Here is a 25,385-nt window from a genome sequence, read left to right as displayed (position 1 = left end):
GCTCATTTCAGGGAAAAGTACTCATCAGAATTCACTAGCAGTTATCAAAGGAAACATGATAGGAATGCATGATACTGAATTTTTGCCATTATCAGATATGCCAGTATTTTTCCAAACTCTTGAGCTGATACCAATACACACAAACCTATCTCCATTGAAAAGACTGAAAAGAACACCAAGTGTCTCCTGTGCAAAGACAGGCAGAGTCAAGCAGAGCCGAGAGAGGAGCGGGAAGTAGACAGTCTGGTTGCTGGTTTACATTTGGGGCTTCATTCAGAATATTTAGGGCGAACAATGGGCCTTTCTACGTGTGTGTCAGCCCAGGCAACCACCTGATGGCACAGTTGTACAGTTTGCCAGTATTTAAGACCACTATATGGTTCATTATATATATTATATAGGCTGTAAGTATAAGCAGAAATGTTCATATCTAATGATACTAATATCATGCTAGTAATACTGTGCATCCTTAGAATAATCTAGAGGCTGGCGCTACTGTCTCACAGATAGAAGGTTCCTCTTTGGACTCCTGGTTAGACAGGGCCTTTCTGTGTTGAGTTTGCAAGTTCTTTCCATGCATGCATAGGTTCTCTCCAGGTACTCCAGCTTCCTCCATAGCAGTGTTGATTTAGTCGACTAAGACTATGACTAAAAATGTTTGTCGACAGCCTTAGACTAAGCCAAAATAGATCTGTGATGACTAACACTGACTCGACGCAAGTTAAGTTTTCATCATGATGTAGTACAGCATTACAACTAGGTCTGAACGATTTAGAAAAAACCTAATTGTGATTTCTTTGCCCCGATATTGTGATTGATATGCAATAATTATATATAATAAAAACAACATTTGATAGATTAAGTTAAGACTGAACAATTTTGAGACAAAAATCTAATTGTACCCAAAGAAAACTTTACATTATTGTTGTACTGAAGGGAAAAATTATTTCACGTCTCTCCTTTTTGATGACAAAAAATATACAAAAAACAAGAAAAGTTGTATTTTTTGCAAACTATTCTAAAATAATGGCACTTTAATTTTGGCATGATTTGTAGAGTATAACATCTCTGCAGCAAAAAGAAAAAACTGAACTGTGTTTTGAAACATGTTTCAGTTGGTTGGTTCGTAAATATAATTGATGAAATTAAAAAGCTAATGTCATGCTATACTGAATTGCAACTATGGCTGAACGATTTGCAAAAATAATCTAATTGTGATTATTCTTGGGTTAATCTTATGTATTTTTTTTGACAAACTGAAACAAAGATTCCATAAATAAGACCATGTGTACTGAAAACAATGAAGTTACTTCAGAAGCAATTAATCCATAGTAGCATGAATCTCAATATGGGGGTGCAACAAGCTTTAAGCTGTAAAAGAGGTGGTTGGGATGGGGGAGGTGAGGCTGGCTACCAGCTGATGACTTTCGTGAAGTAACACTAGGCTTCATCAGTTTTAAATAGATTTAGTGAACTATTTTTGTCATATTTCAAATGTGACGTCATTTGCTTTGTTTAAGGGAATTATCATTTTTAAGTCACTCATTTTGATTAAGAAAAGCATACACAAAACACAAAAAGGAGGATTTTTGTAAACCATTATAAAAAAACTGACACTTGAATGTTTGCATAATGTTCATAAAATCTCTGCTGCTGAAAAAGAAATGATTTATTAAACTGGTATTTGACACATTTCCAGTTAAAGAAATATTGCAACTTCTACAATTTGAAAATTGCAGCAGGCAAAATTGCAATTCAATCTAATTTGCAATTAATTGCCCAGCCCTTATTACAACACAGTCAAGTGAAGTCTAGTTTAAGGAACGACCGCAGGCTCAGTTGCTGTGCTTGGCACGATGACGTATTAAAACGCTGTAGACCTACTTTGCTGCCCTTAAGCAGCTGCCTTGAAAAGGTATCTTGAAAAGATATAAGATATAAGTAGGGCACTTTACGGATGTATTTTATTTGGTAGAAAAAAACATTCAAATTTCTTGAGCTTGTGTTAACCTCTGACCTTATTTCAGGCATACAACTTAAAACTCAGTCATAAGCCAACATTGGCAGATGCCAATTTTTGAACTGTTGCATCGGTGTATCAATAATGAAAATAGTATATGAAATAGTAATGAAAAATTACTTTTGACATTTTTTGTAAAGCTATATTGCCCTGTAAGCTTAATGAAAAAAAGTCTACTAAACTGTTTCTGACAGACTGAGCTCCTGGACAAGCAGAGATCAAATCTGAAAAGTTAAAACCTCTTTAAACGGTGAGGGGAAAGATGATATCAAACAAACAAGCTTCGACTTCAAGTATTACTAGAGTTTAAAAGTCACAGAACTAAGGGCACACAACAAAGCAAACTTCAAAGTCTACAGTTAGAGCTGATGGTAGAAATTATGACTGTCACAACAAAGTCACAGCATGGAGCAGTTTCAAAGTTACATCCATAGAGGTAGACTGAGGAAATGATAGCAGCAGGGGGAACTGAAAAAACGTCTACCGATAAACTGAGACTGATGTTATAGGTGGAAAATAAAGAGACGAGACAAAAAGGTGTCTGAAAATCCTGGCAGCATTAAAACTGCAGCTTTTCATTAGATGCCAGCTGGAAGTACTACGGCTAAGACAAGAGACATTCTCATAACTGACAGTGGTTAAAGGTACCAGGATAATTCATCTGCATTAATATCAACCTGAAACTCCAGAAAATTTCAGGAGTGCAAAAATCAGCCAAATTAAAAAAAAAAAAAAAAAAAAAAAAGAAATGTCTATAATGAGCCAAGACTGCTGCCTCAAATATCAGTACAGCAGACACAAGGTTTCATTGACATTTTCTTTCAGGCGCTACACACAAATTAGGAATAAAAAAATCACCCGGAGGAATCTGTGATGGCTCTATGTGCCCTTTTTTTCCAGACAATATACCTTCACATTGTTCTTCATCTTTTCCCCCTGCCTTATATTTTTTAAGTTGTTTACAGCCCCTGGGACCTTAAGTGACAAACAACCCAACAACAGCTTTGTCCATAATAAGACTGGCTGGTAAACAGAGTGCTTTTATTGTGAAAATTCTGCATCTTGCTCTTGGCCTTTAGACATTCTGCTAATACACAACAGTTAGCCCACCAGTCCCTTGAGGTTTTGCAGAAGAATTAAAGTGCTCGATACAAACTGTCCCTCCATGAACAACAGGAGCTTGATGGAGGGATTGCAATTTAAAGCTTGCTCAGCCCCCTTAGGAGCGAGCGCTAGATCGAGAGTATGTGCTTGGGCGTTGAGGTGCACTCTGGAGATTCGGTGATTTGATTGAAAAAAGAGGGGAAGAGACAAAAAGAGCCTGCAAACACAGCAACACTCACAACTAACAAAAAGACAATCCATTACATCCATGGTGCTCAGATCCCTGCCTGGATTGAGACGATATTTCTAGCTTTCCTCTTACATTTACAGTCCAAGACAGCCTGCAAAATTCACACTTAACCGCCTGTCTGATGGGCTGTAAAACGTTCCACTCTGGGTCTCAACTGAAGCAAAGCCCTGACTTTCCCACAGGATCTTGGCTCATTAAAAAACATGGTAGCCTCTTTGTCATGTTCAGATAAAGCAGAAACAAAAACCAAGGAGCCTTGAGTGAGACAAACAGATCATTTAATCTTAAATAACACACATTTTGTCTATCTTGTGCATAATCAGATACAAAAAATCTTACTTTATAATTGATTTATAATTGTGTTGGATCCAAAAAACAGGCACTCATAAGATACATATTTTGCCTTAAACACTGATAACCATTTCTGTTGCTATTCACAGTCTGTACATTTACATGCAAAGTTAAGTTAATGCTTTTAGCTCACTTACTGCTTGATTAGGCCATTTAACTGGTCCCTGAACTTTGCCATGCCCAGGACTCCCATATAGCATTGACCAGCTGCATGGACCCCCATCAGTGTTTCCCATTAATCACCAGGATTATGAAAGCCTGCCATAGTCTATGTTGCACCAGCGATGTTGAATTTTCATAGAGCAGACATCAAGCTGGCCTGCTTGGCTGCTGGTTAGCCTGCTATGTTTACGTAACTAGTGTTCTGGTAATATCCTTTTCTTCAATGATAAAACCTCAGCGTGTGATCATAAAGACTGAGCATCATTCAGACAAATCACTGAACAGGAAATATTGAAATTAGCAGATATGAAAACAAACAAAACTCCCTGAAACCTGTTTAATGAGGCAGAGAGAAGAGAGGCGGTCAAGTAAACAAAGTGAAGCAACAGCTGAATGTAACAGTCAGTAATTGTAGGTATTTAATAGACTTTTCATAGCTGCAGCTGCAGGAAACTTCTCAGTTTCATGGATTTATCATTTATCAGTTACATTAAACAAAGGGGGATAAACAGAGTATTAATCCTAGTAAAATGTAAATTTAACCTAGACGTGTTGCTCAACCCTACTCAACCAAAGAGCCAAATTGTTGAAAAATACCTTTGTAAGAGTCACAATCTTAGTGGTGAAAAGTGGCAAAAAAGCTTCAAGTAGCAATAACAAGAAGTTAAAGGAGGCAAAAATGGTCAAAAATCTACAAAAATGGGTGAAAGAGGGGTGAAAATGGGGAGGTAAACATGAAAAAAGGGTCAGAAAGTAGCAAAAATGGGTGAGAAGTGACAGAAAAGGAGTTACAGGTGGCAAAAAATGGTCCAAAAGTGGCCAAAAGGTGGCAAAAAATGAGTAAAAAGTGACTAAAATGGGCAAAACGCAGTCGAGAGTGGCAAAAAATAGGAAACAAGTGGTATTTAATGACAAAGGGTCGCTTAAATGGTTGAAAACGGGATAAATGACAAAAATTGGAAAAAAGTGGCGAAAATGCACAAAAAGTTGGAATAAGTGGTATTTAATGGCAAAAGGTAGCTTAAATGGATGAAAAGTGGCAAAAAATGGTGAAAAGGGTAAAGAAGTTTCCCTTTTCTAAGATCTTCTGGGCGTATAATATTTAAAATGAAGACCTAAAAGAGCCACAAATAGTCACAAAAGAGCCACATGTTGAGTATCACTGACCTAGACATTAAATCAAATCCTTATTTAAATAGACAATTTTATACAACAGATAATAGATAATTTAACAACAAACAAAAACACAATTCCACCACTAACTAGGGCACAAAAGAAAATTGAAATAGAGGGTGTGACATACTCTTCTGGTTGAAATTAGTGTTGGTTAAAATCAGAGATGTTCATGAAGGTCACATGACCCAACCCTTACCCGAACCATCATGAATAACCTAGTAACTGTCAGATTTTGATAATGCTACATCCCTATTATTAACTTTAAAATGTACACATTTTTCTCCCAGGGAGCATATCCCTGGAGTTTGCTGTGCACATGATCAGAATGGTACCACTTCTGCCTCAATTTAAGCCAGAGGAAAATCCCTGAAAACATATACAAAAATAACAAAAGCAGGAATTTCTGCAAATTGTTTGATAAAATTACACTTGAATGTTTGCATGATGGGCTAAACATCTCAGCTGCAAAAAAATGTAATAAACTGATATTTTGACACAATTTCAGGTAAAAAAAAATACTGCACCTTCTTCAATCTAAAAATTTCAATAGGTTATATTGTGCTTTGATCTAATTTATTGCTCAGGCTTAGTTGTTTCAATGCATTATAGTACATTTGATTTCAAACAAGCATTTAAAAATGCTCATAGTAGAAAAGTCTGGTGTTTTCATTGCATTTTTTCTATTTAAATGCTGTCAGTCACTACCAATGATTTATCAGGAACTTGAAGGGTTGTCCAACTTTGTAACACAGATTTCACCACTTCCCCTTCTACCTCTGTTTCAAGGGGCAGAGATGAAAGTTGAGACTTACTGTCACTGCTTCCCTTAGATTCCATACTTCAAAACAACACTATGCAGAGTTTGCTTCAGACACAAGAAAAAAGTCAAAAAGGCAGCTAGTGCTAGAAGAATTAAAGAGTTTCTTTCCAACACCGTCTCCTCCAGCATTTGGAGGTTCAGATATATGTCACATGACCTCCAGCAAACCACTGTCCTCTTTAAAGCTTTTCTGAGTTCAGTGGCAAATAAAAGTCGCTAAATGTATTTACTGCAGCGTATCAAACTGAGGCATGGAGTAGAATAGTAAAATGTCTGGGACTGCAGAGGCCCAGAAACCCTTTCTAAACATCAGGTAACACTGGCATCATCAAATTCCCTCTCCATACAGTCCATGGCATACCACCTTAGTAATTAGTATTGAGCAAAATCAGCCCAATCATAGGAAACCTCGGGGAATCTAAAAATGAGAGAGGTTCAGAACACAATATAATACTCACCAGGGACGGCAGAAATTGTCCTAGTTTTGACAGGTATACCCCTTTACCTGGAAAATGACCTAATAGAAGAATTATATAAGCTGAATAGCTGTTAGCCTGATGCATTATCCTCTCTCTGCTGAAGGATAAAGAGGGCAGAGGAGAATATATTTAGATTACCATTTGTTATCACACATTGAGTCGAAACAATGTGCCGTGTTCTATCTTACATGTTGCTGACTTGGCACAGAGTATGCATTAGAGATGCAACTAATGACTTAATGATGATTAATGATTTAACCAGAACTGTCAACCTCATTTTCACCAGTAATAAAATATGAAAAAAAACACTGATTCAAATCATTTGGAAATTTAGAAAAGTAAATCTGAGATAAAAATTCCAACATATTAATTCAAAAGATCAGAACATGATATTAAAAATAGAAAACATAATGTTTTTAAAGAGAAGATATATGAGGAAAAAGTTGAAATCATAAATTTGAAAGGTCAAAATATGAGATCAAATCTGAAATCCTGAGTTTGAAAGTCAAAATATGACTTAAAATGTTAAAATTGTGAGTCTGATAGGTCAAAATATGAGATTAAAAAGCCAAAATGAGGAGTTTAAAATGTCAAAATATGAGCTAGAATTCATATTGATGATTTAAAAAGTTAAAAATATGTCTTAACCCCTTAATGCCTGTTGTTGCATATTTGATACAGACTTTAATGATACCTCTATCTAATCAATATGCTCAATAAACTACTCTAAAAAAATTCTGAATACAATCTAATAAATGATAAAAATGCCCTCAAGTGGATTATCATTTACCAAAAACACCTCTCAGTCTCCACTCTAATTCATCCCAAATGTATTGAGGTCAGGACTCTGTCCAGGCCAGTCAAGTTCATCCACACCAAACTCTCTCATCCATGTCTTTATGGACCTTGCTTTGTGCACTGGTGCACAGTCATGTTGGAACAGGAAGGGGCCACCCCCAAACTGTTCCCACAAAGTTGGGAGCATGGAATTGCCCCAAATCTCTTGGTATGCTGAAGCATTCAGAGTTCTTTTCACTAGAACTAAGGGGCCAAGCCCAGCTCCTGAAAAACAACCTCACACCATAATCCCCCCTCCACCAAACTTTACACTTGGCACAATGCAGTCAGACAAGTACCGTTCTCCTGGCAACCACCAAACCCAGACTCCTCCATCAGATTGCCAGATGGAAAAGCGTGATTCATCACTCCAGAGAACACGTCTCCACTGCTCTAGAGTCCAGTGGCGGCGTGCTTTACACCACTGCATCTGATGCTTTGCATTGCACTTGGTGATGTATGGCTTGGATGCAGCTGCTCGGCCATGGAAACCCATTCCATGAAGCTCTCTACGCACTGTTCTTGAGCTAATCTGAAGGACGCATGAAGTTTGGAGGTCTGTAGTGATTGACTCTACAGAAAGTTTGGGGATCTTTGTGCACTATGCGCCTCAGCATTCACTGACCCTGCTCCGTCATTTTACGTGGCCTACCACTTCATGGCTGAGTTGCTGTCGTTCCCAATCGCTTCCACTTTGTTATAATACCACTGACAGTTGACTGTGAAATATTTAGGAGCCAGGAAATTTCACCACTGGACTTGTTGCACAGGTGGCATCCTATCACAGTACCACGCTGGAATTCACTGAGCTCCTGAGAGCGACCCATTCTTTCACAAATGTTTGTAGAAACAGTCTGCATGCTTAGGTGCTTGATTTTACAAACCTGTGGCTATGGAAGTAATTGGAACTCCTGATTTCAATCATTTGGATGGGTGAGTGAATACTTTTGGCAATACAGTGTCATTGATCCTATTTATAACAATAGCAATAATTAGACCTTTGCAATGTGTTCATCGCAAATACTTAAATTGCAATAATGATAAATTGCAATTTATTGTGCAACCTTTTGAAAGCATGAGGAGTTTGGAAATTAAAATTCTTTACATACTCAGTGCTAACTGGGTCTGGACAGTTTGGGAAAATAATCTCATTGAGATCTTACTTCCAAATATTAGGAAAGCAATTCAATACGAGATATTTTTCCAGTTCAGTTCAGTTTTTTCTTCAAGAAAAAAAAGTAAAACGGCAATTCTGGCACACATTTTAGGTCAAAGAAATATTGCATCTGTGATTTGAATATTGCAGCAGGCCATATTGGAATTTAAACTACATGTTGATTACTTGCTCAGCCTTGGTGCTAAGCTTCTATTTGCAACAGATTAAAGTTAACCCTTTAGAGCTTGATACCTCAAATAAAAGCCTTAAAAATTCTCACTTGTTGGAACTGAGATTAGTTTTTTATAACCCTTCTACTGAAATCCAAAAAAGAAAAAAATGCAATCAGATTACATCTTCATTTCATTTATTGACTGTATGCAAAATGTTTTTGAGGAAATTACTGATCATGTTGACTGGAGGTTTCACAAAATCATGTATCAAATATTATCCAATCAGCTTTAAAGTTAATAATATCCGCTCTAGTGCTCTGAGGTAAATCTATTTTATGGGCCTGATGTGAACTCACTGCAACACTTTCCCTGGCCCCCAGGGGGCAGACAGCAAAGCAGTGAAGGAAAATAAAACTGCAAGAATCAATCGGACTAATCACCATGGCAACACTTTGGCCTTCTATTGCATTTCAAAATGACTCATATTGTGATGCATATCTCTTGGCTGCATACATTCAAACATACAGTCAGCGAGTAAACAAACTCTTGTCTGTAGAAATCCCTCCAGGCTCATCCATAATTCTGTTTTGACTGTTACTGTAAGTTTCCTGAAGCTATCAGTCATCACTGGTGTTAAAAGGCTGCCGTTGACTGGGGCGGCTGAGCGATAAAAAGGAAGAGAATAATAATTAATACTCAGTTACACTTTGAATTCAAATTTCCCTTCAGATATTTTCAGGTTTGTGGTCATCTGTTCAGAGCAGGTTGGCGGCAGAGTTAGCCGCCCCCCCCCCCCCCCCCCTTTATTTTTTTCATTTATGATTATACGCCCTTTCTTTTCTGTGTGCTCTCTGCTGCATCTTTAAACATGGCAGACAGCCAAAGAGCAGCCAGGGCGGCATCACCTTTTAATGACCTGTACTGCTATCTCTTCTGAGGACGCGCAGGGCAGCAGCAGCCTCTGCAGGGTGATTGTGCTTCCTGCTGCTTCTAGATGGCATGTGTGGGAGAGCCACACAGGAGGGGTGAAAAACACACTGCTCTGAGAGAGATGACAGGGGGTGGCATCAAAGAGACTAACTGCATCTTATAACACACACCACAGCTAAACAGTAGGAGCACTGAAGCTGATAGACATGCATAGAAAAAGCATTTATACACAAAGTCTGACATTTTTGAAGACTCTGACAGACAAAGTTAAGGAGAGCTGCATAGCTGCACAAACATCCATCACTGCTATTATGAATGTTCATTACATACAAACAAAACTACCACACCATAAATGCATACATTTATTGAGAAAGTGTGTTTTAAAAACTATCATCATCAGTCAATCGGGGCTGCATCTCTGATTCCTTCCACATCAGGCCCTATTAGCACAGACCTTAGGAACAGGATGTGCAATAGGATTGTTGTAGTACTGGAAATTAAAGCAGATCCTCTCGATTGCAGATCTATGCACACACATACACAGTTACCTCTAAAGTCTTTTGGTTCTCAGCTAATTCATACTGCAGTATTTGCTTGTCTATTTCAAGCACTGGAAATTCTAGGTATGCACGATATTAGCCGCCATAATAGTTAAATTCAGATCCCCTGACAATCTGCATCAGACTTACAAGTCAGTTAAGCTAATTCTAATTTTTTTTACCACTTCGGTTGCAGAAGACCAAAGCCTCTGCTTAAGTACACCTGCTCTACCCACTGATACACTGGTGCCCACTAAAGCTGATCTTAATGACTGCAATGCTCTTTAATCTGATGTAAACAACGGTGAACAAACAGCATCAATAGCATCTCGTAAGAACAGCAAGGTTTTGATCTACAAAATGGGGGAAAAGTTGTCTAGAGGCTGTGTCAGGTTACACTCACACATAACCAAAGCACCAGGTGTCAATATTCAGAACAGGAATGTGGACATTAACCCATAAAGATGATCAAAGAATGGTGGCACTGGCACTGCTAACATTAGCCCCATTCTGCAAACCAGTGCTGCTCTGGTACTTGTACTTGAATGTGCTACTTGTCTTTGAACTAGTTGGCTCAACACAATTATAATATTTGGTAGAGCTGCTTGGCTATGGTAGAAATCATAACCAAGATCATTTTGATTGATACTGAGATGCTGAAAAAAAACATAAATACTAATTGAATTGCTGCACAATTAATGCAATTACTTTTACACATTCACATAAAAGACTGCAATTAATTTTCTATCATCTAGTACTTGAAAGGTTTACAGCAATGCCTGTAGAAAGGCCTACAACTTCACAACACTGCCATTATTGCACTTTGTACAAGTATTTTTTTTCTTTTAAAAAAGAAAAACTTTTAGATCTTGGAAAATATTTTGAATGCAGATCTGTAACAACTTCATGTTTTGTCATTTTTAACGCTAATGATTATTTGCATGTGGAAACTACCATTATTCTCTGCATTTTCCTTGATAATGAAGAAAGCAGACTACCTTTACCATTTATGTATTATGTCAAGGGCTGTCAAGATTGATTGAGTTAATCATGATCAGTCAAGATCCATAATCAATGCACTCATTTCTTTAATCGCGATATCTGCATGCTTTATCGTCCCTTTCGATTCACTTTGGTTAAAGCATTTCAGCGTCTCCTTGCAGCCACAGTGGTGTAAAATAAGTCGACCACAGCGCCTTAAGGTGTCATTTCACTTAAAATAAATTACAGGCAGCTCAGAGGACAAGTCAAAGTCATCCAAACCTTTAAAATGTTCTCTTATATTATTTTTAATCCATTACAAGTTTTTTTTCACTGTTAAATTCATGTTAAACTCTTCAATCTACCATTAAAAGCAAATCTGTATCTGAGCAGAAAGTCAATTAAATCCTAGTTTTAAGACGGTAAAAAATCCAAAATGACAGAAATAGTTTAAGATGCAAAATAGTGGAAATTTATAATGCGGTAAAAAGGGTGAGGTTAGTTGTGATTAACTACAGATATTCTGAGATTAATTGCAATCAAAATATAAATATATATTACAGCCTTAATTATAACAAAATCCTAACTGCAAATTAGGAGCACCTCTAAAAGACACATGGATAAATCAGTTAGTGAACTGTCAGTGTGCTAGAGCTAGAGGGCCCATAGATGCTGTTAGCAAAGTCAGCAGAAGCTTAACTACATGATGCAGCACATGCTTCAAGTCAAACTAAACAGTCTGCAGAGAGAGTCTAACTACTGCCGACATGGCTGACAACACAGACACTGGATTACTTTGGGTTTCTTCAAACACTAGAGCCATGAGTTGGACATGATTCATGCGATATAGAAGCTGTGGCAAAAACAGGGTAAAACACTGCAGCAACACGGACATCAGTCTAAGTACTGTATTTTCCGGACTTTAAGTCACACCTTTTTTCATAGTTTGGCCGGTCCCGCGACTTACAGTCAGGTGCGACTTATGTATCAAAACATATATAATTTAACATGTTTTTAAATGTTAATTCATACTGACTGACATGAACCAAGGAGTAAAGATCACTGTCTACAGCTGCGAGAGGGCACTTCAGGCTTGTGACAACTATATGATGCTCCTGTACCACTGAAAACATTAACTGAAACATTAACTTAAAGACAACTGAGAAAGATTGAACACAAACAAAATGCCCCCAAAAAGAAAATCCTATTCTGCAGATTACAAACCGCAGGTATTAAAATATGCAGCCAAAAATGCTAATCGAGCAGCAGAAAGAATGTTTGGAGTGAGTGAGAAACTTGTGAGGGACTGGCGAAAAGCAGAGGTTACTCTTACTGCAATGAAGAAAACAAAGAAAGCTAATTGTGGGCTGAAAGCAAGATGGCCAGAGCTGGAGGAACGACTCCACAGATGGGTGCTTGAACAATGGGCTGACGAGAGAGGCTTGTCAACAGTGCAGTTATGTCTCCACGCCCTGGTAGTTGCCAAGGAGAGGAATATAAATGACTTTGCTGGCAGGCCTTCTTGGTGTTACCGCTTCATGCAACGCAACCGCCTCTATCAGATCACGGACAACGGTGTGTCAGAAACACACTAAATAAATGCGACTTATAGTCCAGTGCGACTTATAAATGTTTTTTTCCTCTTCATGATGCATTTTTTGACCAATGCAACTTATACTCCGGAGCGACTTATATTCCGGAAAATACGGTAACAGCAACATCTATGCTTGCTAAACCAGGCCAGTTTGTGCCACCAAAACCAGCACTGAATGAAATTGTAAAGTCAAACCACAATAGGCTACTAGCTTTATGTTTAACAAAAGAAAAGGTAGGGTTAAACTAACAGAAAATGCAGAAGAAAGTTTTGTCCATCTTGCTGGCCCCACTGGAGTACAAAAAGTTGTGGAATTGGTCAAAGCTTGATGAGACTGAAGCAACCAGCATACAAGAAACAAGACCCCTGTCTTTTGCGTCTCCATCTGCCTGTACCTGCAAACAGCAATCCCCTGAATCACTCTAATATCTCTTAACTCTACTGCCCCCATTTTAACTAAAACCTAATTTCACAGTGGATGAAGATGGAAGGCGGGGGCTCCTCTGAACTCTTATATTGTTCCAGGGCTTGGCAAAGATGTGATCTCCTGAGATAGAAGAAAGGAGGAGGATGTGAAAGAACAGGAATGAGGAGACAGAAGGGAAGCATAAATGGATATAGAGGGGAGGAGAAGAGAGAGGGGGGTGGGGAAAAAGGAGCCAAAGGATGGTGAGAGGAAGTGGGGAAGGCAAAGTGCTGTGACTAAAAGATCAAGACCTCAAACATGGAAGACTTATAAAATATTCAAAAATGTGTTATTGGCGCATGCAAAAAAAGGACGTCGACTGAGGGCTGAAACGCTCCTGCAAAGATGCTGTTGTTTTGTGTTATAAATCCAGTGTGACTCTTTCTGTACAACGTTTGTTTCTCATCTCTACCAAAGTAAAAGAGACACTGCATTCAAAACTGCATGCTTTTTCCTCATACTGCCGTGGCTCTATGCCACTCAGTGTTTCTTCTTATCATTGCACCTTGATCTTTGACGTTTAAACTAGTTGAAGTCTGAAAACAACCACCACAGGCTGCACAGAGGATTGTAGGTCAGGACAGGTAAAAAGAACACTGCAAAATGTGACAGGCTGGCCCTGTTGACACGAGACATTTTGCACATTTTGCTCCAGAGTCATCGCAATTTATGCATTAACAACACATCATCAGTGACAACCTGCACACTAAAATGAATCTAGGCCTTTACAATTAAGCTTTATTGTGGGGTAAAGTAACAAAATTATATAAAATCAAATGTAATTTAAACATTACAATTAAACAAAATGTAAATGTGCTTCATTTAAACTCAATTAAAACTAGCTGAGTAAACTCAATATAACTTATTTTTGGTTAAAGTGTAACTAAATTAAATCAAACCTGACATTAATATGCTTTTTTATAAACTCAATTTAAAAAATTTGAGTAAACTCTGATCAGATGGGTTTGCTCTAGCTTTACTGAAAAGGGGCTGTGCACATGTACAATAGCACAGATAACGTCACGACTGGGCTGATGCAATACAATGCAATGAGACCACTTATGTATAAAGTTTTGAAGGCAGTGTTCATGTTTGATTGGAAAGGACAATAAAGTTTCAGTGATCATGGAGAAGTCTTGCTTGAGATTATTATTATACATATACAAAGACCAGAAGTTATGATGTGGGAGCCGTGATGCGTTGTCTGTGGGCAAGAGCTGGGTTGTTTTGTTCAAGTATGGAGTCGATCCACATAAAAGACAATTTCCTTTGTTTCAATCTTTTTTTTTTTTGTCTTTTTGAAAGCTAAAACGGTTAAACTAAACTGCAGTTCTAATCAAGAATGGACTGCTGAGTGAGCGTTTATCATGCATCTTAATTATTAGTAATGGCTGACAGGAGGATTTTTGTGAAACTGTTCAAGCATCAAGCAGATCCAGAAAAAAGTTTTAATATCCGTTAATTGGAATTTTTGAAAAAACACTCTAAATACCATTACACATTTTCTAAATATAATAATCTCCTCGGGCCGCATGGGAGGCTATGGGGGGCCTGATGTGACCCCCGGGCCTCCAGTCGATTATCAGTGGCCTACACTATCAAACTTATCTGGATGAAGGCATCCCAGACCAGCTCCTATGTAGTATGAGCAATCAGATATCAAACCATTTTCTATAAACATAACATTAAGGATTACCACTCGGTATCCAAATGCCTAAAACGGACAGATCCCTGATAATGCATTGTGAGGACAGGTAGAAGTGACTTGACACCATGGTTCTTTTGGTCAAATGAAATCTACTTACATATATTGGGACATCCTCTCTCTTTCAATCAGGTAAACTTTTGAGTATTAGAATGCAGCCATGCTTTTGTAGATATGGCGCTTGAACAGACAGATAGCAGGTGCCAATTCTGCAAAAATCTTGTGTTAGCAGCTGAAATCCATTCTTTGTTGATCCAACCTTTAGTTTTCTTGATCCTGGTAAATTATTAGAATCAGTTAGAGGTAAAATATCGTCAGTTAGTTCAGGGAGGAAAATGAATTATTATAATCTTTAACCCAAACACTCAAAGGTGTAACTGATAATTAAGTATAAACAATTTCTTAATTTCATCAACCAGCTTGATACAAATGAGTTCAGGGTGCAGTATAAATGTCACCACAGCTTCAACCACCACTTTATTCTTTGTTTTAGTTCATTTTTAAAAGGACAAAATAAGCATAGCAGGCTGTGTACTCAGGAGAAGTAAAGGATGCACAAAATGCCCAGGAGGCAGGAAAAATGGAAATGCAATAAAAAGTGGAATCTGGCTTTAGTGCTTATTAAAATATCTATTACGGCTCAAGTGTTGCACCTGTGGACCATTACAGAGAACAGCAGAGAGGATCAGAACACATCTGAAATGACTGAGGAGGTAAACCTCATTTTAAGATTTTAATTAAATTCAGGGCTACAGAATGTTGTTTGGAAATAAAGAATCACAAAGAAAAGGGCGTCTGGAGTTGGGTGAACAGGTGCTGGCTTTGTTCAGGTCCCAGTGCTACATGCAGAGAGTTAGGGTGGTGAAACAAAAGATGCAACACTGCACTAAGACAACAGGTTACAACAGAAATCGTCTGTGATAAGGAAACAGGAAAAGGCAGAGTAACGTCCGCTAGTAGATCAGCCTGCACTTAGACAAACAGATATGAATGAACAGTGAATCCTGGTGTTTGGATAGGTAGTGATTAGGTAAGCAAACATGCCGGACTTCATTAGTCCAGGCCCACCTGTCAGACACTTGTTAAGAGGGGTAGCTGGTTATCCATTCACATGATGAAGAATACATGAGCTCAGTCAAGCCAGCAGCTCCATAATGTCAGTCTGTAAATAGTTTGATTTAAAAATCATAATGAATGTGACTTGTTGATGAATTGCAAGGCTCATGCCCAAAACACATTTGATGCGCAATTGTACTTATTCGAAATTTAAGTAATATCGCTTTAATTTTGCAAAAAAACTGTAATGGAAACCCATAAAGCAACAGGCTAATTTTACACAGAGCTCCATTACAGGTCTACTAACATAAAAAACAGTTCAAACATTTCAGTCCAGAGTCCAACATTGATTCACTCTGTAATGGAGCACTGACACAATAATGACAAATCAATATCATGGTATGTGGGGCATTTCTTCACTGTATTTCATGTACAAGAAAGACTAAAATTGTGTATTATCACGCAGCTACAGCCACTCCTGACCATATCATGCTTTACTGGTCTTTCTACCACAAGTATGTCAGCTCAAGTACAGAATTTCTCTGCACAAACGCTGAACAGCAGAAACACTTACAGTGCATCCTTTGCATCTGTACCAGACACAATGGTCTGAAATTTATCAGATAACTTGGGAGTGAGAACATTTGGAGAGTCAGAAAGCATCCAGGGGCAGCTTGGCTCCCTCATGCCCAACCAAAGCGCCAAATGTGCCACCTTTGATATGCCAATGCATAATTCTGTAGTAACAAAAATTGAACTACTCTTAAAATGTGCATTTAAGGGGCAAATAAAGCAGAGAGAAAGAAAAACAAATGAGTGAATTACTGCCCTCCTTCCACTTCTCCCATCTTGTATTGTCAGGGAGAGAAGGTGAGAGCAAGAGAGTAAAAACTAAACCATTTTAGAGCCCAGAGGAGGCGGGAGATCTCACAAAAGCATTTATTAAACTCTGATGATGTCTCATCAAATTCCCACTAATCCTATATTTCAGTAAGCAGGGGCAGGCAGTAAGGCACAATGAGACGACTGCACCATAGTACACCTGCTGATTAGAAAAATCAGGTGTGAACCGAATATTTAACACCTCATCCACAGCATTCCCCCTTACCTTCCAAATCCAAATAAATCACACAAAACAATTTTCAAAAAACTTTGACCTTAAAAGCTTCTGCTCCATTTTCAATGAGGAGATAAATACAAAACGAGATGTTGGCCCCAACTAATCTTCTAAATCGCCTCTGAAAATGTTTGAAAAGGTGGTAGAAAAATGGATTTTAAGCCCTGGACCAACTGTTCTAAAATTACCAATCTGCTTCTGTTATCTGGAATGAAAAAATATCCTTGGCAGGGTACAGGCTCCTTCTTCTTTTGGAGACAGTGAGCAACATTCTGATCATGTTTTCAAGTGTTTCTTTTCTCTACCAAAACCCAGCACTCCCAAATAACATTTTAAAAAAAGCCATTTGGCTCAGCAGCCTATTTCATGGTCCGATACTCTGCAGTGCACTTCCCTCTTCTCATCATGTTGGTCCGATTCTTTAAATCAATCTACATAGTACACCGTTTTATCTCTTATGGCTTTGTTGAATGCTGTATCTGGGTTGTAATTCCCTTTCAAGGAACCACTAAGCTCAGCTTATTTCTGAGGAACTCTGCAGTGAGGCCTGCATTACGACTGAGCAAGCCATCTCCAACAACTTTTTTAAAGCTACAGTGCTGTGATAGATTATCAGCCCCCTTCCTGATTTCTTATTTTTTAGCATATTTGTCACACTTCTGTGTTTCAGATCATCAAACAAATTTAATATTAGACAAAGAAAACCCAGGTAAATGCAAAATGCAGTTTTTAAATTATGTTTTCATTCATTAAGGGAAAGAGCCACCCAAACCTACCAACCTCTGCAGCCACTGAGGGCGACAGCTTGACAAAGTTCAAAACGCTAACTGGGCACCGCCACAGTCACAAGGGAATCTACAGGTACATCTAAAAAAAATAGACTATCATGCATTATGCTCATTTATGCACTCAGTAACTGGTTGGAGCTCCTTCTGCACAAATTACTTATCTATGTGACATGGCATGGAGTCAATCAGTTGGTGGTCCTGCTGGGGTGTTATGAAGCCCAGGTTGCTCTGATAGCAGCCTTCAGCTCATCTGTGTTGTTGAGTCTGGTGTCTCTAATCTTTCTTTCGACTTTTCCTCAGAGATTCTCTATGAGGTTGAGGTCAGACCAAACACAGTAACACCATGGTCACTAAACCAGTTTCTGGTAGTTTTTGCTTCACTGTGGGCAAGTGCCAAGTCCTGCTGGAAAGGGAAGTCATTATCTCCATAAAGCTTCTCAGCAGATGGAAGCATGAAGTGATCTAAAACCTGCTGATAGATGGGCAGCAGCACAATTAGAACAAGAACAGAGCAGTTACAATCACAGAACAATTAAATCCAGAGTCACAGAACAGAAGGTCATCATTCAAAACATCTACAACCTGATACAACACCTTCAACCTAAAAGAGACCTGCTCCTCTAGACATAAGGACTCCTGTAGTAGACTACAGGCTGCAGAAGCAGCATATCTGAAACTCCATATCCTGCCAACACCATATCCTGATTAGTTGGATTACTGACTTTTTAATGAACAGGTCACAGCGTGTGAGAGTTAATGGTGATTTTTCCAGTGTGCTCTCCTCTCACCCCTTCTTTTTTATACTGTACAAAGTGTTGTAGCAACTTCAGTAACAGACATCTTAAAATTTGCTCATAATACGGTTACTGTTAGCCTTCTTCAGGGGGATCAGCAGGACCATGGACCTGTTGTGGATGACTTTGTGGCCTGGTTTGATGAGTGTTCATGCCAAAAACTTGGGACATGATTATTGATTTTAGGAAATCTCCTTCTTTTCCAGTACCAGTTTTTATCTTAGCAGCTGATGTTAAGATCATGGAGAGATGCAAGTATCTGGGTGTCGTCCTTGATAATGAACTGTTTTGAACCCCATGTCGGTGCTAAATAGGACCGGGCAATTAATCGCAAATAACATTAAATCACAATAGGGCCTGCTGCAATATTTCTTTAACCTGAAATTTATGTCAAAATAACAGTTAAAAAGTTTTTTTATGCAGCAGAGACATCATGCACAACATAGCATGCAATCATTTTAGTGGCATATTTTTAGAATAGTGCACAAAAAAAATCCAATTTTCTTTATTTTTGTATGTTTTCCTTGTTAAATGTGAGAATTATATTAAAATGATCACTCCCTTTAATACAACAGTTCATATCCGATTTGCAAAATGAGTCAAAATCATCACAATTAGATTTTTTTTAAATTGTCCTGCACTAGGTAAATCCAATATTGTGTTGGTTATAGAATAGAATTAATTATTGTTTGTTTGTTATTGTTGAAAAATACATGAGATTATGAACTTAAGAAAAGGTTCAGCAAAGATTGTCCTTTTTTAATGAAATGAGAGCTTTCTGTTTCCTCTGAGATGATGACTCTCTTTTAAACAGGTTTAATTGAATCTGTTTAAACCTGTTGTATTGTTGCATGGTTTGGAAACCTAAAACTGGCCAATAAGAATTTTCTTCCAAGTCCTGTAAAAACTATTTGAAAAATCCCAGAAAGTCAGCAATCAGGGCTAACGGCCATTTATAACAGGCAGGTCCTGAAGAAGGCTGATGCTATTCTGGACATGATATTCTGAGTTTTTTTAGATGCACCTGTTAGTCCAAAAGCTGCTTGGTGTCAGCTGAAGTGTTCCATGATGGGAAAGGGTCCCAGCAGAGATCTAGGTCTAGGTCAGAGGTTTTATCACACATCTCTCTCTTTTGGCTTTTATTGGAGCCGACAGTGAGGAGAGTAATATGATTCACCAAAGAGCCGAGGGCTGGAGCACAATCTTGGGCTGCTTCAGTGAGGACTTGGCCTCTGCTCATCGAGCTCCTGCTCTAAAATTTGAGCCAACTCACAGCCACACACAAATGTATTCCACAAATACACACCACCCTTTGAGAGAAATGGGAAACTGTGGGCACACACAGCATTAGAAGTTACAGAAAATGTGCAAATGATTTTAGAGTGCTGGTAGAGGAAAGTTTTCCAGCTAGAGAAAGCGTACAGCCGAGCAGTGCTAGCTTCTTGATCTGTGAGGACCTTTCTGTTTTGGAAAAGTATCTTAAACCCTTTCCAACAGAGTAAAAACTTTTATTACAAAGTGTAGATGGGGTCTGATAAATGGCCCAAAAGAACAGTGAGATCCTGTGGTTTTGGCTTCTTTCCCTCAGATTTAGCCCAAGTCTCTGTACTGTGTGCTTATGCTCACTTTTAGAGATGTCAGCATGCTGGGCTGCATCGGCTGCTTCAGACATTTTGTTGCTCTGCATGGACTGACCCAAGGAGAAATATTCTTTTTGAAGACTGCATGAAAGATAAAGAGATTGCAGAAATAAATACTGTAAAAAGCCAGCCTTTTCAGAATTTTATCAGATTTAAAGTGCCCAATTCATTTAGAGGCTCATCACATTGACAAAATCCTTGATCATATCAAATGTCTGAGTCTCACATTTATGAGTTTGCTCACATCTTCCCCACAGTTTTTAGTCAAACCATCATCAGAGCATCAGAGAGAGGCTGATTTTAAACATGAAACTGCTTTATAAAGTGTTAAAATTAGAGGGTCAGTTTAGCCCCAATAAAAATCTTGTTCACAATGAATATTTAAGCTACTAAAACGTTCAAGTTTACAGCCAGTCATGCTGTTGATCTGATACACCAACCGCTTAAAATCCTTAGACTAAGAAAATGTAAGTCTGATAGGGATCCAATAACCTGATGATTTAAATGTGGACCTTTGATCAGCAGCACTGGTGGCCCAGAACGCCATCTATGATGCTAGCTAAATGCCACCTCAGATCCTTTTTCAGTAACGTTGGAGTAAACTGGGCAGATTTTTGGCTCATATAATATTTTAGGGAAGGGGGGAGAGAAACACATTAGCCTCCCAGAAGTGCTTAGCTTGCTGACTGGTTAGCCTTGAGACCTGACACAACACAGTGAAAAGGCCTCTCCCATGCACAGAAGACACCATCAAATATGCATTAAGGAAATATGTCTTTTTGGAGTTTTGGAGCAGGTTAAAAAGGTCCTGAGGCAGCACTCTGAGGAGGGAGAGCATACAGAGCATGGTGATGGTGCAGGGAAGAGCTGCAGAGATTTCTGCACTCAGATTTTCTTAACAGTATTAAAGGTAGTCTGCTTTTAATAAGTGAACACTGAGTGCTACAGTATAAACCACAATCAAGAATGCGACTGACATCAGACAAAAAAGGAGGAAAAATACACTTTCCCACGCCCCCTATACACACAGGAGTTTGACTTCTAAAACACAAACCCAGGAGAGAAATGAAACGTAAAACTGCACAGTTTCAGCTGAGAAGGGTGTATCTGCAGATGCGTCGTTTATGGGCATTCTTTTAAATACAGATTGCTAGCTATTGAACTACTCACAACAGGGACGGACGACAATCAGAGCGTGGTACGAGTTAAGTATGCTCATGTCCCTCAGGATGAGGTGTTTCAATAAAAAATAAATAAAGTTAGTAGAATGAAAACTTGTTAAGCTAAAACCAGTAAAATTAACTAAAGGAATGCAAGAGTCTGTATCCAAAAGCAGTCATAATGGTGGTGGAAAAAATATGGCATTCACAACTAAACACGCATAAAACAGTTAGGTAAAACTAAGGAAAAACACAAATAGCCTTGCCCACTCTAAACCACTTGAAATGTGCATTTGGCATCTGTTGACAGCATTTTAATGTATTTGCAAACCTCTACTTAAGCTGGTAACAGCTGTTATTATGAGGATACACAGAAACAAAATGCTAATCAGTACCAGATGATATCTTATTGACACAATATGATTTTCTGTGTCATTAACTGGTGGCTTGTTATTTATGCACAGCCTGCAAATAACCATGGCTGTTAATTTTAAAAGGCATTAGTTGATGTTCAACACAAAAATAGCATGACTATGTGGGTTGAAATACCACACTTCAGCCTGGATGTCCAGAAATTTAACAGCAGCTGATTACTCCTTTTTCTATTTGAATGTGACTTAACATAGCCTTTAGCCATGATTTACATCAGCCATCTCTTCAGGTTGGAAAAAAAAACAAAATCCCCATTTTTTTCCAGAAGAATCACACCCTTCCAATTTTTCTTTTTTTTTGTGTAAAATTTAATACACCATGTAGTCACACACTGAATTAAACTTTCAATCTGACAGTAAAAAGTCATGGAAGTCAGAATTAGCATAATTAGTGAGAGGTCACAGGGTTGGTTTGAGCTCTTTTTCAGCAGTGCCAGTCGGTCAGTAAGAAGCACTAACAGCCTAACAACAACACTGTCTCAGCCCATTGCAGTTATGATGATTATTTAATGAGCAGTTGCTTTGCTCCTCCGACCAGCTGCTCAACACATCTGAGTGCCTTTGGAACAGATCAGAGGAGATGAGACAGCCTAGCTCCGCAAACTATCATTTACTGCTCACACGCAGCGCTCTGAGGAAGAATGGGCTATTCACACAGCCTCTGAGAAAATAACAAAAGCCTGTTGACCTCAACATGAGCAATCAGTGTAGATATACAAGCTCATTTTAGGACATGACTCATATTTGTAGGACCATTAAAAAGCACAGCTACCTTCAACTTTCTAACTTTGTAAACAAATAAATAAGAACAAAACACTAAGTATATCAATAGTTTTTTAAAGGATATTCTGTGCTTGAAGAGTTGTCCACTATTCGAAGCACTCAGCTCACAGCCGCCAAACAAGCTTACTCACACCAGAGTAGGCTGACTCCTCAGCAGCCTGCGGGCCTTTCAGAGCAGCTTACGCAGACTCTGGAGCAATGTTTCTCAAAGTGAATGCCTTCAGGACAGGCCCAGGGAACTGAAAGATGTAGGGCTTTTATTTTTTTATCAGTACATTACAGTGTGCCTTCATATCAGTACAACAGTGAACCACATCAGAAAAATCATTTAAACTATTCAAGCACGGACAGATAGACCAGTGAGAATGCTTCCATTTACATTGATTCCACTATAATTATTCACAAGAAAATGTTCAAAGTTAGTTTGTCAGGGACAAGATGAACTGTAATTACTCAAACATAAATCAGAGTTGCATTTGAGTTATTTTCACTTTGAGCTTTATTTCTGGGCTTTTTATGACTTTATTTCTAGAGTTGGAAACAGAGATGAGAGAGTGGGGGAAAGACATGCAAGAAAGGAGCCAGAGACAGGACTCTAACCCGCCCAAGTGCATGGGGTTAGGGTTGGGTATTGTTTGGGTTTGTTCTGCTACCGGTGCTAAATCTATACTTTTTATATGGTGCTGGAGCCCAAACAATGCCTGAATCAATACTTTTGGTGAGAAAGTCAGCAGGAGAACAAAAGTTGTCTGGGTATCATCAGTGAGTCACAGGAAAATATTTATAAGAAGCCAGTCAAACATGGGATACGAAAAGTAAAACGAATGTAACTTAACACATAATCCGCACATCCATAATGTACAGTATTTCTTGCCTTTCATGAAGTGGCAGGGTATGAAAATGAATTATGGATATCAATGTTTAAATTCAGTCCAGTAGGTATTGGATGTTTTGGTACTGGTACCATGTTGGTACTGGTTTTTGATACTCATCCCTTCATGAGGGCGACCTAATCGCCAGGCCATCTGCACCCCAATCATTTTCACTCTTGAAAGTTTTAACTAGGCTAACTAAAACCAAAGAAAATTTTAGTCCATTTTCAGTCATTTAAATTCCTTAATCTTTACTTTTACTCAAAACTTTCAACCAATCAGTCTTTATTTGTACAGCACTTTTCATACAAAACAATGTAGCACAAAGTGCTTTACACACAAACTAAATAGAAATATATAACATTATCCAACCCTACCCCACCCCATCCTGTCCCAACCCCTCTTCCCACATCCCGTAGCCCACACACAACACAGGCAAGTATGCCACAAATAATGGATTCTGTAATAACAGAAATTTTCAAACTGAGGAAACGCTATCTTAAAACTCAAAATAAGGAAACACTGGAGGATAGGTTAAAAATAATAAATTACATATAAACAAAACATCCTCAGGTTTCACATAAAACTTTCTGTCTGTTAGAAAAGATTTAAACCAATCAAACAAAGCACCAGAGATGCCAATAAAATTATGAGGTCTATCTAAAATGATGTCATGGTCTGCAAAAGGCTGCACTCAGGTCTACTATTACTAAAGCAGAGGGTAATTTAATATCCATGTTGGACCTAAGGTCATTAACAATTTTGACCTGTGCTGTCTCTGTACTGTAGAATTTCATTAATAGAATTAATTAAACAATTTTACTTATGTAAAACAAGCTTTTCTAAGCTTTTTACTTAAAAATGTCAAATTGAACACAGGTCTGTAGTCATAGGGCATAGATGTATCCAAACTGCTCCTCTTCAGAAGAGGTTCGATGACAACAGTTTTAAAGGCAGAAGATAATGGTTAGAAGACTGTGTTTAAACCTGTAATGAAAGATTTTTATAAAAGGTTGCTGGGATGGGATCTAAAAGGCAGGTAGTTGGCTTGAGTTGGGAAAAAACTTTACCAAGCATTTTAACATCAACCAGGACAAAACCCTCTGGTGTTTGCTCATTTAAAAGCAAAGTTTCTGAAATTAAAAGACTGGGAAGGTAAAAAGTTTGATCTAATAAAATCTATTTTCCTACTGAAGTGGACTGCAAAGTCTTAAGTTGCTAAATCTGAGTTGTCACATTGGTTGAAAACAGGGTTGATTAAATGGTAAATGGTTGTGAAAAGGGTTTTTGGATTATTTTGATTGTCTTTTATTAATTTTGATGCTCTCTTCTTGCCTGTTTGATTTCTTTGTTATAGATAGTCAGTTCTAGAAGGTCTAGAAACTACTGGGGTGTCTTGAAGCTGCCAGCTTCTGGTCAGTCTCTGCAATGGCTTTTGAAATCCCTCTTCTTGCTTTAAGTGGAGCAATCTGAACCTACAAGTGCATTTCTGCATTCCAGTGTTGATTCAGTGAATCTATTTGCAGTGCAATAAAGCGCAATCACAAACAATCACAAGTTGAATCAGCTTCATGCTAACGGGCTATCTGTAGTGTTGCACAAATTATTCTCCATAAGACACTGACTTGATTTGCAGGATCCTCTGTAGGAAATGTAGACAATAATGGGCCACAGGAACCAATGATTTCCTTTAGAAGAAGCTCTTAGGACTAGCAATGACAGTCCTATAGCTCTAGCCGCATCTGTAGAGTAGCAGAAATCCACACTGTGTTATCTTTGGAGTGTGCTATTTTCCCTGCAGAGATGTGCAAACAGGAAGGGTTGGATAGAGCAAGTACTGAGGGAACATAAGACCCTGCTCCGACTTCTATGATGAGGATTGGGCGCTAAACGTGATTAAATTTTAATTTAGAACAAGGTACACCATGTCATATGTAACATACTGACTGCTGTAGCATTCTTCAAATGATCACTGAATAATTCAGACAAAAAGACAAGGTC

General features: G+C 38.4%; 1 protein-coding gene across 1 annotated transcript in view; it reads right to left on the bottom strand.

Moving 5' to 3' along the window:
• Window positions 1-25,385, bottom strand: part of LOC121513303 (dolichyl-diphosphooligosaccharide--protein glycosyltransferase subunit STT3B-like) — a 107,676-nt gene that overhangs the window by 48,489 nt on the left and 33,802 nt on the right. The gene's annotated exons all lie outside the window — the stretch shown is intronic.

Source organism: Cheilinus undulatus, linkage group 8 (assembly GCF_018320785.1).
Source record: "Cheilinus undulatus linkage group 8, ASM1832078v1, whole genome shotgun sequence".
NCBI classification, from domain to species: Eukaryota; Metazoa; Chordata; class Actinopteri; order Labriformes; family Labridae; genus Cheilinus; species Cheilinus undulatus.
The sequence above is the reverse complement of the archived record's forward strand: the minus strand, read 5'-3'. Positions and strand labels throughout refer to the sequence as shown.